The 14510-nt window shown below is 48.0% G+C and overlaps 1 protein-coding gene across 1 annotated transcript in view; it reads left to right on the plus strand.

Moving 5' to 3' along the window:
• STAC2 (SH3 and cysteine rich domain 2) overlaps positions 1 to 14510 on the plus strand; it is a 159241-nt gene that overhangs the window by 58986 nt on the left and 85745 nt on the right. The window lies entirely within an intron of this gene.

Consider the following 14510-nt stretch of genomic DNA (forward strand, 5'->3'; position numbering starts at 1 on the left):
GCTGCGTAATGTGTCGGCGCTATATAAATACTAAATAATAATATTAATAATAATAATGATATGGGGAGTCCTAATTGAACGAGAGCTCCATCACTCCTCTAGTAGCAGTGCACAATCCAACAACAATGTCAATCGGACTCAACCCTAAAAGTGGAAGTATTTCCAAAATATATTTTATTCTAGCACTTGAGAAAGGGCCTCTGCCCGAAACGTTGTGCTATTTTGTGTATTGTTCATCCGCATAATGGAATAAAATATATTTAGAAATACTTCTGCTTTTAGGGTTGAGTTTGATTGACATTGACCATTGGGGATACAATAAGTGATTCAAGTGATTCAACAATCAGACTGTAATCACACAACTTCCAGTTTATTATTCTTCCATCCAGTTATTTGTCACAAAACCCCATAACAATATCATAATGGTAACAATGATTCTCTGCAGCAGGTAATCTGGGTGCAGCACAAAGTGTGGAAACTTTGGCGCTGCAGATTACATTGTTAATTGCAGCTATAACAGCCCCACTTTATAATTTGGGCGCTCACACACAGCCGATAGGAGGTAATGTTGCAGCCATAGCAGAATATTGGCAGTATTGGCAATATTCTATTAGTGGCTTCACCTGGTGCCCTTTTTCACATGTATGCCTAATCTCCACCCCTACATTACCTTTTGCTGATGCCTTTGCTAAACCTATTCTCCTTAATGTTAGTCCTTCATGATGACAGTCTGTTCCTATCACATAATGTTATATCCATAACCAATACAACTAATCTTCCCTTACCCTAATCACTAAGATTCCAAATAATTCCAAGTTGATGCAAGAGTATGCAAATTTATGGAGCTTGAAATTAGACCAGTCAAATCTCACAAAGGGGCAGGGGTGCAGCAATAGGGGCTGCAGAGGTTGCAATTGCAGCGGGGCCCTTAGGACAGAGGGGCCCCGAAGGGCCCTCCCTCAACTTCAGAATTAGCTCTCTTTTGGTCCTGTGCTCATAATAATGACTTCTATAGATACTTGAATAGTAGTAATCATTAACAAACTGCTCTCCATTCACTTCTTGCACCTCTGACACTGTGGTTGTCCTTGGCAGGTTTTGGTGCACCGCATCAATTGTTACGTTTAGAGTGCTTGGGGGGCCCAATGTAAAACTTGCATCGCGGCTCACAACCCCCTATTTACGCTACTGCCAAGGGGAATTTGAGCCCTGCCAAATAAGCCTGCTATTAACTCCTTTATTTGAGCTGGTTCGGGTCACCTGACAAAATATTTCAAGGAATATTTCTAGCTGCAGAAGTCTTCAATAGAAAATGTAACATTTGAGGACTAAGCAATTGTATAGTATACATGGGCAGCGCTACTGGGGCATGCTGGGGCACTGGCACCGCCCATGATGCCAAGTGAGGCGACTACCTCAGGCGGCAGAAGTCTGGGGGCAGCACCAGGCAGAAACAGGAAGTGAAGAGAGTGCCTGGCCAACCTATACTGGGGCAACTGTACCTGGATAACCTATACTGGGGACAACTGTACCTAACTACCAATACTGGGGGCACCTATACCTGGATACCTACATGAGGGTGTTTTTTGGGGGGCTCACCGCAGCTATAATGTGCGATGCAAATTGTCAGGTGTTGTGCGATCATTTCAATTGGGGAGGGGGGGTGGCTGCGCATCCTCATAAGTTTGCCTCAGGCAGCAAAAAGTCTAGAACCAGCCCTGGATGTTTACATTTGGTTCCTATCATTGCTGAACTAGTTAGCCTTAATTTTATCACCTGAGTTGGGCAAAATATAATATCTAAAGCTCACCATACAAACATCGCTTTTGATCAAAGAATTTGGGCCCCAGTAGCCAGCCATGATGCCCCCACCCAAAAAAATTTGAAGCTGGAGCGGCCACTGATAGTATATATTCATATTAACGACCACAATGCTGTGTATTTTGCGCACATCTTCCACCTATGTAAAGCTTCTGTACTTCTGTATGCGCAAGATTTAAATGTTTCAATTATTTCCAAGTAACGTGTGTTTTTCTGGGATTCTTTTATGACCTTTCAAATATTAGCAAAGTATGAAAAAGTGGAAATGTCACAGAGAGAGGTGTTTTTTTTTTTACCTTCACTTTGCAACAAAATAAGTCCCCTCTTTGTCATTCCCAGTGTTAGCAGATATGAAAGTGCCCAATAGGCAGCACATAACTAGTTTTATATGTCAGCAGAATTAAAATCCCTTCAGAGGGTAGAAAATAACCTTTTGCTTGTGCGTTATGACTTACCTCAGCACCTGTGCCATATTGAGTCAGAGCTGAGCAGTGCTCTGCAGGCCTGTGGCAGGGTAATTGCGCGTTGTGCGTTAGGGGCCATTGCAAACATGCTAATTAGCACATACTGTTCCATGTAATTACACAGAGAGAACCCACGCTCTGTCATACACACAAGTCCCCTGTAGAGATGGAAGGTAATAAGGCACTCAGGAGCAGAAACGTACGCTCATTTTAACTCTGTGCCTCACACACATATAGGACTGGTCAATACATTTTTAAAAAATGTGGCTAGTTCTAACATTGCTGAATTGTTAACTTTATTTGCCTTATGCTGGGCATACATGGTTCGTTTCTTCTTAAAGAGGTACTGTAAGCTCCTCACCTGCTCACCGCCTGTGTATAGATCACATCCACATTATAGGGAAAAACCTGGCTTTTATTAGGATTTGACCTATATTTATTTTGTTTTTACCCCTTTAAGCCTTTAGCCACGCCCACCAGGAGACTTTCCTCCGCGGAAGTATATTAATTAGCCCTAGCCCCATTGCCTCATGGGTAGTGACGTGTGAAAAACGTCACTAGAGGCTCTATCTGAGCTGAGGATTACTGCATCCTCTCCTCCTCCCTGCAGAGTGGAGATCTCGTGTCAATAGACTGCACACGCTGCCTGTTATCAGCGATGCTGCTCCTGCTGTCTGTGAGCATCAGCTGATTAATTTATTATGCACAGCCAGGGCATCTTAGCAAGGCACAGGAGGGCACCATGGACTGCATGATGGGGGGCAGCAAGACATCTGCCAAAATAAGCAAATTATTTATCCCTTTATTTTTTTTCTTATATCTTCCCCTGGTCCTGAATGATACCTAGTTGGAATTTAATGCTGAAGGGGGGTGTGGGGTTCTGCAACAGAGCAGAGTATTCTATGGGCAAATGTTCCCCACCCCCTCCATTTCAGGTGGTGCAGCCCGAAGCTGTGATTCATGTGTAGCCACTAGCCAGTGCTGAGCAGAGGACAGCCAGACGCTGTACAGCTTCGGCTAGATTGGAGTAAGGTATGCATCTGATCCTGAGCTTCTCTCCCTCCCCCCATAAGAAACTTCACAGCTGGACATTTGGAGGCTGCCTGTTAAAGAGACTCTGTAACATGAAAAAGATCCCCTGGGGGGTACTCACCTCGGGTGGGGGAAGCCTCCGGATCCTAATGAGGCTTCCCACGCCGTCCTCTGTCCCACGGGGGTCTCGCCGCAGCCCTCCGAACAGCCGGCGACTGTGCCGACTGTCAGTTCAATATTTACCTTTGCTGGCTCCAGCGGGGGCGCTGTGGCGGCTTTCGGCACGGAAATAGCCGTAAATACCCGATCTCCGTCGGGTCCGCTCTACTGCGCAGGCGCCGGAAACTTGCGCCTGCACAGTAGAGCGGACCCGACCGCGATCGGGTATTTCCGCCTACTTCGGAGCCGACAGCCGTCAGAGCGCCTGCGCAGGAGCCAGGAAGGTAAATATTGCGTCACCGCTGTACGGAGGGCTACAGCGAGACCCCCGAGGGACGCAGGACGGCGTGGGAAGCCTCATTAGGAGGTGAGTACCCCCCAGGGGCCGTTTTGTCGTTACAGTTCCTCTTTAAGAGAGAAGATGGGGCAGTGATTGGGAATCTACATACTTCTGCAGGCTGGCAGCATGAGAGAGGCATCACACACACTATGGAAAGATGCAGGGGAATCACATGATGGCAACTGACAGAGAGAGAGAGGGGGTAACCCTGGCTGCAGAGAGAGCTGCTTGTGTAATACCTGACACAGGCAGGAATCCTGGTCTGCAGAGGTATCCCTCTGACCAGCTGTCGGGCACAGACTAACCAGCAAGCTCATGGTGACCCAGAACTCATTGGGGTATGTAAGGGACTACAATGGTCCTAAAAGCCCCCTTACTAAGATGTTAAGAAAAACAAAAATTTGCTTTCCTAAAACAGAAAGAATTTGCGATAATTCAGGTTGGAGTGAGCTCGAGATGTCTCCCAGAGCACCACTGCTGAATATATGCAAATTAACCATTGTACCCTTAGAAGCTAAACACACCTCCAGAACCGCTGGAATGCAATGATGTGTCAGCTTGTTAAATTGTACAGAGCCATAATAATCCAACATGCATACAGACTGTTTCGGATTGTTTGATCCTCATCAGTGCATGGCATGGATTAATTTGGCTCTATGGAGTAGGGCTTGTAAATCCGAGAGGCACAGACTAACCAGCAAGCTCATGGTGACCCAGAACTCATTGGAGTGTGTGAGGGACTACAATGGTCCTAAAAGCCCCCTTACTAAGATGTTAAGAAAAACAAAAGTTTGCTTTGTTTTTCTGACCAGCTGTAACCTGGGATCTGTGTAAATATCAAGTCAGCTCACCTCTTGACGTTTGTCCTCCTCCTTTACTTCTCTCTAAGGCCTTGTGCACATTGCGTTCCACTCGTGTTAGCGTTTGCGTTGGGCTTTTCTTTACACATTTTTTTTTTATTCCCGGGGCTTGGGTGGGGGTTGCGTTTTTGTGAAAAGCACTTTTCTAAGCGCTATTCCAGAGCGTTTTTTAATTCACTCCCTGACGCAAGTCAGGAAGTGAACTCTTTGAAGCTTTGCGCTTAGAAAAGTGTTTTTCTAAGCGCTTTTACTCTGCGATTAATTTTGGCACTTCGTGAACTCTTGTACCCAGAAATAAATAAATACAAAGTATTCATTCATTAAACCACTCGGGAAATCGCAATTCAAAGTGCATTTTCAAGCACTTTGCAATTTCCCTATATTTTCTATTGAGCACAAACCGCTCAAAAAATGGTACAGGTAGCGCACTTGCGATTCAATAGAAAGCGGAACGCTCATATATGAACACTCCCATCCCAAATCATTGCACAAGTGCTTTCAGAGCGATTTCCGATTATCGCCAGCACTTTAAAAAAATCTGCAAATGCTCAAAGTGTGAACAAGCCCTTAACTCTTGAAAGGCAAACACAGGGCTCCTTTCCACATGCGTACTTTCAGACGCACTTATGGAAACGCAATCGCAGCAGACAGTGCATAGACTGCACTCTCTGGTGTTTCCATACATGCATTGCGATTTATCACTGAATTACAGTGAAGATGAAATCCGCACACTCGCTGGTATAGTCCAAGGGTTTTTATTTGAATCCAACTTGCAAATACAGAAATTTGGCTGACATGTTTCGGATAAGATCCTTACTCATAGCCTAAAGCACTGACATCTTGGTGGAGCATATATACTGTCAAGACCGCCCATAAGGGCGTATATTCCTCCACCCATGGGAGGAAAGCCCTGACTTAAATTTAAAGGCACAGATCAGGGTCTGCAAAAATATGTCCACCATAACACTATATATAAAATGACAATAATGACAAAAATACAATAGCAAGGTAAAAAAGTACAAAATTACAAAAATAGAAAAACAGTAAAACGACATCAGTATAAAAATTTTACTTATAAATCAGATGACATACAGATGGATTTCCTTGATATCACTCTCTGTGGATCGGGAGAATTTGGAACTATCAACACTAGAACCTATAGAAAGCCCTGTGCTGGGAACTCTCTGTTGCAGGCAACTAGCTGCCACCCGAAACATACTCTCAGGGGTGTCCCTGTAGGGGAATACATTAGAGCAAGGAGGAATTGCTCTACAGATGAGTTCACACTGCACGAGTTTTCTATCCTTAGGTCACGCTTTAAAGCGAGGGGTTACTCTGACCCAGATCTTGATAGGGCTCAGAGAATTGCTGCCTCTAGAGATAGAGAAACACTTTTGAGGGACAAATCCGATAGTACACGGGTCCAGAAGTCCAATGATGGCTCTATCAACTTCATAACTACATATAGCCAACAGTATGACAGGGTGGTGCAGGTCATCAAGAAATATATCCCTGTGCTATATGCAGATGATAAGCTACAACAAGTACTCCAACCAGGTTGTAGGTTCGCCTACAGAAAGGCCCCATCCCTGGGATCCGCCCTCTCTCCCAGCCTCTTTCAGTCCTCTGCTGTTCCGGTGCGACATACTTGGTTGTCCACTACCGGATCGTACAGGTGTGGTTTCTCTTCCTGTAATTACTGTACTTGCCATCATTCTTCACGTACTGTCTCATCCATGGCTAATCAGAGAAATTTCCCTTTACGCCAATTTATCAATTGTAACACGAAATCCGTTGTTTACGTGGTCACATGTACAATCTGCAGCCTGCAATATGTTGGCTGCACTACACGTTGTTTAAGACAAAGGATCTCTGAACATTTCAATGGGGCCTCGTGGAAAACGGATAATATTAGCAATGTGGCGAGACACTACAGGGAGAAACATGAGGGTAATATGAGGGGCTTCATTTTTCAGGGGATTGAGAGGGTTACTGTTTCTTTTAGACGAGGAGATGCTTACAAAAAACTACGAATAAGAGAAGCCTTTTGGATTCTACAGATGGGTACTAGGGAACCTGATGGCTTAAATGCCAGGTGGGATATTAATTGTATATACTGATGTCGTTTTACTGTTTTTCTATTTTTGTAATTTTGTACTTTTTTACCTTGCTATTGTATCTTTGTCATTATTGTCATTTTATATATAGTGTTATGGTGGACATATTTTTGCAGACCCTGATCTGTGCCTTTAAATTTAAGTCAGGGCTTTCCTCCCATGGGTGGAGGAATATACGCCCTTATGGGCGGTCTTGACAGTATATATGCTCCACCAAGATGTCAGTGCTTTAGGCTATGAGTAAGGATCTTATCCGAAACATGTCAGCCAAATTTCTGTATTTGCAAGTTGGATTCAAATAAAAACCCTTGGACTATACCAGCGAGTGTGCGGATTTCATCTTCACTGTGTTCCTGTCCTGCTGTCTGGCATCCTTAAAGGTATCAGAGGTAGAGCGGTCTGTCTCTATTTGTATTATCACTGAATTAGTGCCTGCATTTTGGGGCGATTGCGCCTGCGGTCCCATTATAATGAATGGGATCGCAAGCGCTGCCCATTCAATGACAGTCACAGGCAACGCAGAGCTGCGCTGACGCATGGCTGCTGCATTGCTAAATGGAAACGAGCCCTAAGCCTTTGAAAACACGGGCCAGCAAGTCCTCTCAGAGCATGCTGAGACTTGCAGTTCCCTAAAATATAGTTAAAGGGAGGCTTAAATTGATTTTAAAAAAAAATGATTTTAACTTCCCTGGGGCTCCCTGGAGTACTCCTGTGCCTACGATGTTGGTTTAACTCTCTCCAGTAAGCAGCGGTGACCCGTGCAAAGCTGGCTGGTCGCCGCCAGTCAGCGTCTACTGCGCATGCGCACCCTGATTGCGCTCCTAAGGAAGGGAGCAATTTGCGCATGTGAAATAGCGATTTTCGCATACTGCACATGCGCAGAACACTCCCAGCCACTGGAGCGTGATGAGGCGCATGGCAGGCTAGCATTGTGGGGTTGCCGCTGCTTGCCGGAGGGACTTGGACTGACGTCATGGGCACTGGATGACTCCAGGGGGCTGCAAGAAGTAAGTTAAAATCATTTTTAAAATTTAACTTAACCTCCTGAGCGTTACGCCACTCAGGAGGTAATGCAACTTTGTGCCCCCCGCTGAATAAATGTGCTGCAAAACCTTCTGCTAGCACTAGGCCAGCTGGTAAATGAGTCCTGCACCCTCCGATCCCCACCGCTCCCCTGTTTATACATTACGCCGTCTGGATCCAGCGATGGGCGCAGCCTCCCCGGCCAGCTCCGGTCTTCACTATGGGGAGGATCGCACATGACGTCGCTGATGTCATGCGCAAACCCGATCCTCCCCATAGAGAGACCAAAGCTGTGCAGGTAAGCTGCGCGATCGCTGGATCCAGGCAGGGTAATGTATAAACGGGGGGGGGGGGTTGCGGAGGGGAGCGGAGGGTGCAGGACACATTTACTAGCTAGCCTAGTGCTAGCAGAAGGTTTTGCAGGTATTACAGCACATTTATTCAGCGGGAGCACTCAGGAGGACAGATAACGGTATGTCCGACACAGTGTCGGGCATACCGCTAAGGAGGTTAAATGACACATCCGAGGTCTCCAAAAAAATTGAGATCTACTTACCCGGGTCTTCCTCCAGCCCCAGGCAGCTGACCTGTCCCTCGCTGCTGCTCCGATGGCTTCCGTTCCCCTCCGGTGCAGGCGCAAGGTCGGCATCTACTGCGCCTGAGCGAGCGCCGCTGTCAATCACTCACACGTAGTGGGGAGTGTACTGCGCACAACGCTCCTGACTACGTGCGAGTGATTGACAGCGGCACTTCTGCAGACGCAGAAGATCCCGATCTGGCAAGGTCAGCATCTGCACCGGAGGGGACCGGGAGCCACAAGAGCTGCGGCGAGTGACATGTCAGCTGCTAGGGCTGGAAGACCCGGGTAAGTAGATCTCATTTTTTGGCAACCTCAGATGTGTCCTTTAAAGAAAGCCTGTAACAAAAAAGTTCCCCTGGGGGGTACTCACCTCGGGAGGGGGAAGCCTCAGGGTCCCAATGAGGCTTCCCCCACGCCTGTAGCTGAAGGCAGTCCAGCGCTGGCTCCCCCGAAGACTCCCAGTGTCCTCCCTCAACAAGCCTGTCAAGCACTAATAAGCGCTGACTTATTTACCTTTCCTGGCTCCGGCGGGTCCGCTCTACTGCGCAGGTGCAGGAGACTTGCGCCTACGCAGTAGAACGGCCGACGGAGATTGGCTATTTTCACCTATCTCTGTGCGGAGAGCCGATACTGCGCCTGCACTGGAGCCGGGGAGGTAAATATTTACATCGCTGCCATTCTGGGAGGATTTTCGCCGCTGCTGTGGGACCGAGGAGGATGGGGGAAGCCTCAATAGGATCCGGATGCTTCCCCCACCCGAGGTGAGTACCCCCAGGGGAGGTTTTCTTTGTTACAGGTTTTCTTTAAAGAGACTCAGACGATTTAAAATAATAGATTTATACATACCTGGGGCTTCCTCCAGCCCCATCCTCATGGATCACTCCCACACCGCCGTCTACCGCCGATATCTGGTTTCGTAACTTCGGCCAGACAGTTCGGCCAGTTTTCCACATGCCCAGTGACTCTCTCTGTCTCTCTGGAACAAGTAAAGCGTGTGTCAGCGGCTATGCAGAGACCAGCAGAAATTGATTGGCGATTGGAACGGCAGGGAGGTGAGTTGCTCAATACAACTTTTCCCTATTCTAACTCAGCAGTGAAGGAGGGAGCACAGAGCCCTGACCTCACCCTCCCCGCAGCCACGGCTCCCCCTTCCATCACGGAGTCCACCCCCCCTCTCCCCCTCAGGGCAGCCGCACGGCCTGCACACCCCTAGAAACAGGGCTGAGGCTAGCACATCTTATATGGAGAGAAGAGAAAATATATATATTCACAATTATTTCGAGTGAGGCAGGGGAAATGGAGACAGTTATGCTAGGTACACACCATACAATTTTCTGTAAGATTTACATTCCATAGATAGATGTTCTGATCGTTTTTTATCATTTTTTTGATAGTTTTGTAATCGATATTCATAGAACTGAACGAAAATTGATGGAAAAAACTAATAAAAAAAGATTAAAAATGATCTGAAAATTGATCTGGAAGGTAAATCTAACAATCGATCGAAAAATCAATCATAATTCAGATCGGACATGTTGGAAATAATCGATCTGGCAGGTAAATCTAACGGAAAATTGTATGATGTGTACTTAGCATTACTGTCCAGCTTCACACTGTAACACAGCTCTGAACTGAATTGTCATTTCATTTCAGTAATTTCAGCATGAAATTGTTTGGGAATCGGCCTGCAGTGTATTGAAAGCCAACTAATCTCTCGCTAATCAGATTCGATCAGAGAGAGATTTGTCTCTTGGTCAATCTGCCCATCATCACTAGATGTATGGCTACCTTTTGCCTTTCACTCATGTACCATACCTGCATCTACAATCTAATGTGGGGAATAGTGTTTGCCTTTATTCAGAGGGGCGACATGAAATAGGCAGCAACTATTTCATGCACTGTCATTTAGGCTGACATTTGATACACACAAACAGAAATAAACACAATCTGCATACTCCTCTATTCCAGTTCATCATAATAAAACATGAATTTATTTACCCTGCGACCAGGGGTGAGCCTGGGGTGCCTGGCACCTGGGTGCAAGATTTTCTCTGGCGCCTATGGGAGTGGTTAAATTAACCACGCCCAACCACATAACCACACCCATATCCTTCCTAATCACACCCTCACCTTCCACCTCTTTACACATGCATGTGATACCCCATTCCTACCTCTCTTCCATGGGCTTGCTCCTGGCTGGCTTTGGCTTCCTGCGAGTGACAGTCTGCTAGTCTCTGGACTGACTCAGGCTGAGAGGCTCTGCGAGTGCGACGCAGTCACACACTGCGTATTTATGGCTGCCTGCGGCCACCCTACTCTCGCTCGCTGACGTCGGCTCCTCCCCCCTGCCAAGCCCAAGGTGGGCTGCCTGTATCTTTCCCGTTGCGCCACACAGCCTGCCAGTGTTGCCAACCTTTCACGTTATTTTTTACTGACAAATACCTAAAAATTTACTGACAAAAGATTATTTTTACTGACAAAAATTCCCCACTAAATGCACATAAGAGACAGCTTTTCCCCATGTAAATGCACATAACGAGAGACTGCTTTTCCCCATGTAAATGCACATAACGAGAGACTGCTTTTCCCCATGTAAATGCACATAACGAGAGACTGCTTTTCACCAGCAAATGCACATAACAAGAGACTGCTTTTCACCAGCAAATGCACATAACAGGAGACTGCTTTTCACCAGCAAATGCACATAACAAGAGACTGCTTTTCACCAGCAAATGCACATAACAAGAGACTGCTGTTCACCAGCAAATGCACATAACAAGAGACTGCTTTTCACCAGCAAATTCACATAACAAGAGACTGCTTTTCACCAGCAAATTCACATAACAAGAGACTGCTTTTCACCAGCAAATGCACATAATGACAAACAGCCAGTGTCCCCAGGATATGTAGCCAGGGGGTATATGTGCCCGGGATAGGTAGCCAGGGGGTATATGTGCCCGGAATAGGTAGCCAGGGGGTATATGTGCCCGGAATAGGTAGCCAGGGGGTATATGTGCCCAGGATAGGTAGCCAGGGGGTATTATGTGCCCAGGATAGGTAGCCAGGGGGTATTATGTGCCCAGGATAGGTAGCCAGGGGGTATTATGTGCCCAGGATAGGTAGCCAGGGGGTATTATGTGCCCAGGATAGGTAGCCAGGGGGTATTATGTGCCCAGGATAGGTAGCCAGGGGGTAATATGTGCCCAGGATAGGTAGCCAGGGGGTAATATGTGCCCAGGATAGGTAGCCAGGGGGTATTATGTGCCCAGGATAGGTAGCCAGGGGGTATTATGTGCCCAGGATAGGTAGCCAGGGGGTATTATGTGCCCAGGATAGGTAGCCAGGGGGTATTATGTGCCCAGGATAGGTAGCCAGGGGGTATTATGTGCCCAGGATAGGTAGCCAGGGGGTATTATGTGCCCAGGATAGGTAGCCAGGGGGTATTATGTGCCCAGGATAGGTAGCCAGGGGGTAATATGTGCCCAGGATAGGTAGCCAGGGGGTAATATGTGCCCAGGATAGGTAGCCAGGGGGTAATATGTGCCCAGGATAGGTAGCCAGGGGGTAATATGTGCCCAGGATAGGTAGCCAGGGTGTAATATGTGCCCAGGATAGGTAGCCAGAGGGTAATATGTGCCCAGGATAGGTAGCCAGAGGGTAATATGTGCCCAGGATAGGTAGCCAGGGGGTAATATGTGCCCAGGATAGGTAGCCAGGGGGTTATTATGTGCCCAGGATAGGTAGCCAGGGGGTATTATGTGCCCAGGATAGGTAGCCAGGGCTATTATGTGCCCAGGATAGGTAGCCAGGGGGTATTATGTGCCCAGGATAGGTAGCCAGGGGGTATTATGTGCCCAGGATAGGTAGCCAGGGGGTATTATGTGCCCAGGATAGGTAGCCAGGGGGTATTATGTGCCCAGGATAGGTAGCCAGGGGGTATTATGTGCCCAGGATAGGTAGCCAGGGGGTATTATGTGCCCAGGATAGGTAGCCAGGGGGTATTATGTGCCCAGGATAGGTAGCCAGGGGGTATTATGTGCCCAGGATAGGTAGCCAGGGGTATTATGTGCCCAGGATAGGTAGCCAGGGGGTATTATGTGCCCAGGATAGGTAGCCAGGGGGTATTATGTGCCCAGGATAGGTAGCCAGGGGGTATTATGTGCCCAGGATAGGTAGCCAGGGGGTATTATGTGCCCAGGATAGGTAGCCAGGGGGTATTATGTGCCCAGGATAGGTAGCCAGGGGGTATTATGTGCCCAGGATAGGTAGCCAGGGGGTAATATGTGCCCAGGATAGGTAGCCAGGGGGTAATATGTGCCCAGGATAGGTAGCCAGGGGGTAATATGTGCCCAGGATAGGTAGCCAGGGGGTAATATGTGCCCAGGATAGGTAGCCAGGGGGTAATATGTGCCCAGGATAGGTAGCCAGGGGGTAATATGTGCCCAGGATAGGTAGCCAGGGGGTAATATGTGCCCAGGATAGGTAGCCAGGGGGTAATATGTGCCCAGGATAGGTAGCCAGGGGGTTATATGTGCCCAGGATAGGTAGCCAGGGGGTATATGTGCCCAGGATAGGTAGCCAGGGGGTATATGTGCCCAGGATAGGTAGCCAGGGGGTATATGTGCCCAGGATAGGTAGCCAGGTGGTATTATGTGCCCAGGATAGGTAGCCAGGGGGTATTATGTGCCCAGGATAGGTAGCCAGGGGGTATTATGTGCCCAGGATAGGTAGCCAGGGGGTATTATGTGCCCAGGATAGGTAGCCAGGGGGTATTATGTGCCCAGGATAGGTAGCCGGGGGGTAATATGTGCCCAGGATAGGTAGCCAGAGGGTAATATGTGCCCAGGATAGGTAGCCAGGGGGTATAGGGTCCCCGTTAAGGTAGTGACAGGAGCGCACCCAACCCTCCCCTCCCGCCGCTGCTGCCTCTGCCGCCGCCGCTCCCTCCTCACCTTGCAGCAGCTTCAGACCTCAATCAGCGGGCGACCCGACCAGTAAGAAGGCGCCAGGCGCACCCGCTCTATATGCGGAAGTGATGTCACTTCCGCATATCAGTGCGGCGTGCTAGGTCCTAGCGCCCGCCCGCCTGATCGAGGTCTGACGCGGCGCCGGCGGCTAGAGGGAGGAAGGGAGCGAGCGAGCGGCGGCCACAGGGGGAGAGCGGCGGCCGGGCGGCGCCTCTCAGAGGCAGGCGCCTGGGTGCCTTGCACCCGCAGCACCCGCCCAGGCTCGGCCCTGCCTGCGACCATTACTTACTGAAATAGTTTTACACCCACCCATCATCACCTTGCTTATACAGACAGCACGCTCTCATCTTTTAGGCTCCTATAAACAATATCCAAATAGCTATTTATGTAAATTGCACATACACTACACTTTTCATAGTTTCCTATGTTTCCTACTCTATTCAGCTAAAACATTACAGTACACTACTTAGCATCTACAGCTGATTCCCTGTCTGCTTCTCTTCACACATGTGCATATTACACTTCCTGGCCTTCTGCAAATGTCAGTTAGAAATATAAAAAAAAGGTTGGTGGAGGAGGGTGTAACAACCTTCACTGTGGGCGTGTTTTCAACTGCTAGAGTGAAGGAAAAAAAAACTTGCTAATCCTGCCAGAAGTAAACAGGGATCCTCCCACACTGTCTATGGCATTTTTACAGCACCTTGCTGACAGGGTTTAGGAGATTTATTAGTCGCATGTTCTTATCTATACACCTCGGTCACTCTCATATACTACTTTTTAGGGAATATGTTATTCTGCTTACAGTTCCTCTTTAATGATAGTAATAATAATAATAATAATATCGGACGTGTCCGATCACCGCGGCGGATCGACCCTGCGCTTGATCCCCGCGGGCGGACAATAGAAAAAAACGAGAGGCAGAATAGAAGTGCCCGCGGGGACGAACGGGAATCGATCCACGCGCTCGCATAGACGAGCGGGGATGCGCAGGCACCGAGCCAGCGGCTTGATTCCGGCGCATAAACGCACCGTGTATGCCCGGCATAATGCTTTTACCACCGTATTATTGTATACAGTGGCATAGCTAAGGAGCTGTGGGCCCCGATGCAAATTTTACAATGGGCCCCCCCAAGCACTCTATACATAA

This window comes from Hyperolius riggenbachi, chromosome 12 (assembly GCF_040937935.1).
Source record: "Hyperolius riggenbachi isolate aHypRig1 chromosome 12, aHypRig1.pri, whole genome shotgun sequence".
NCBI classification, from domain to species: Eukaryota; Metazoa; Chordata; class Amphibia; order Anura; family Hyperoliidae; genus Hyperolius; species Hyperolius riggenbachi.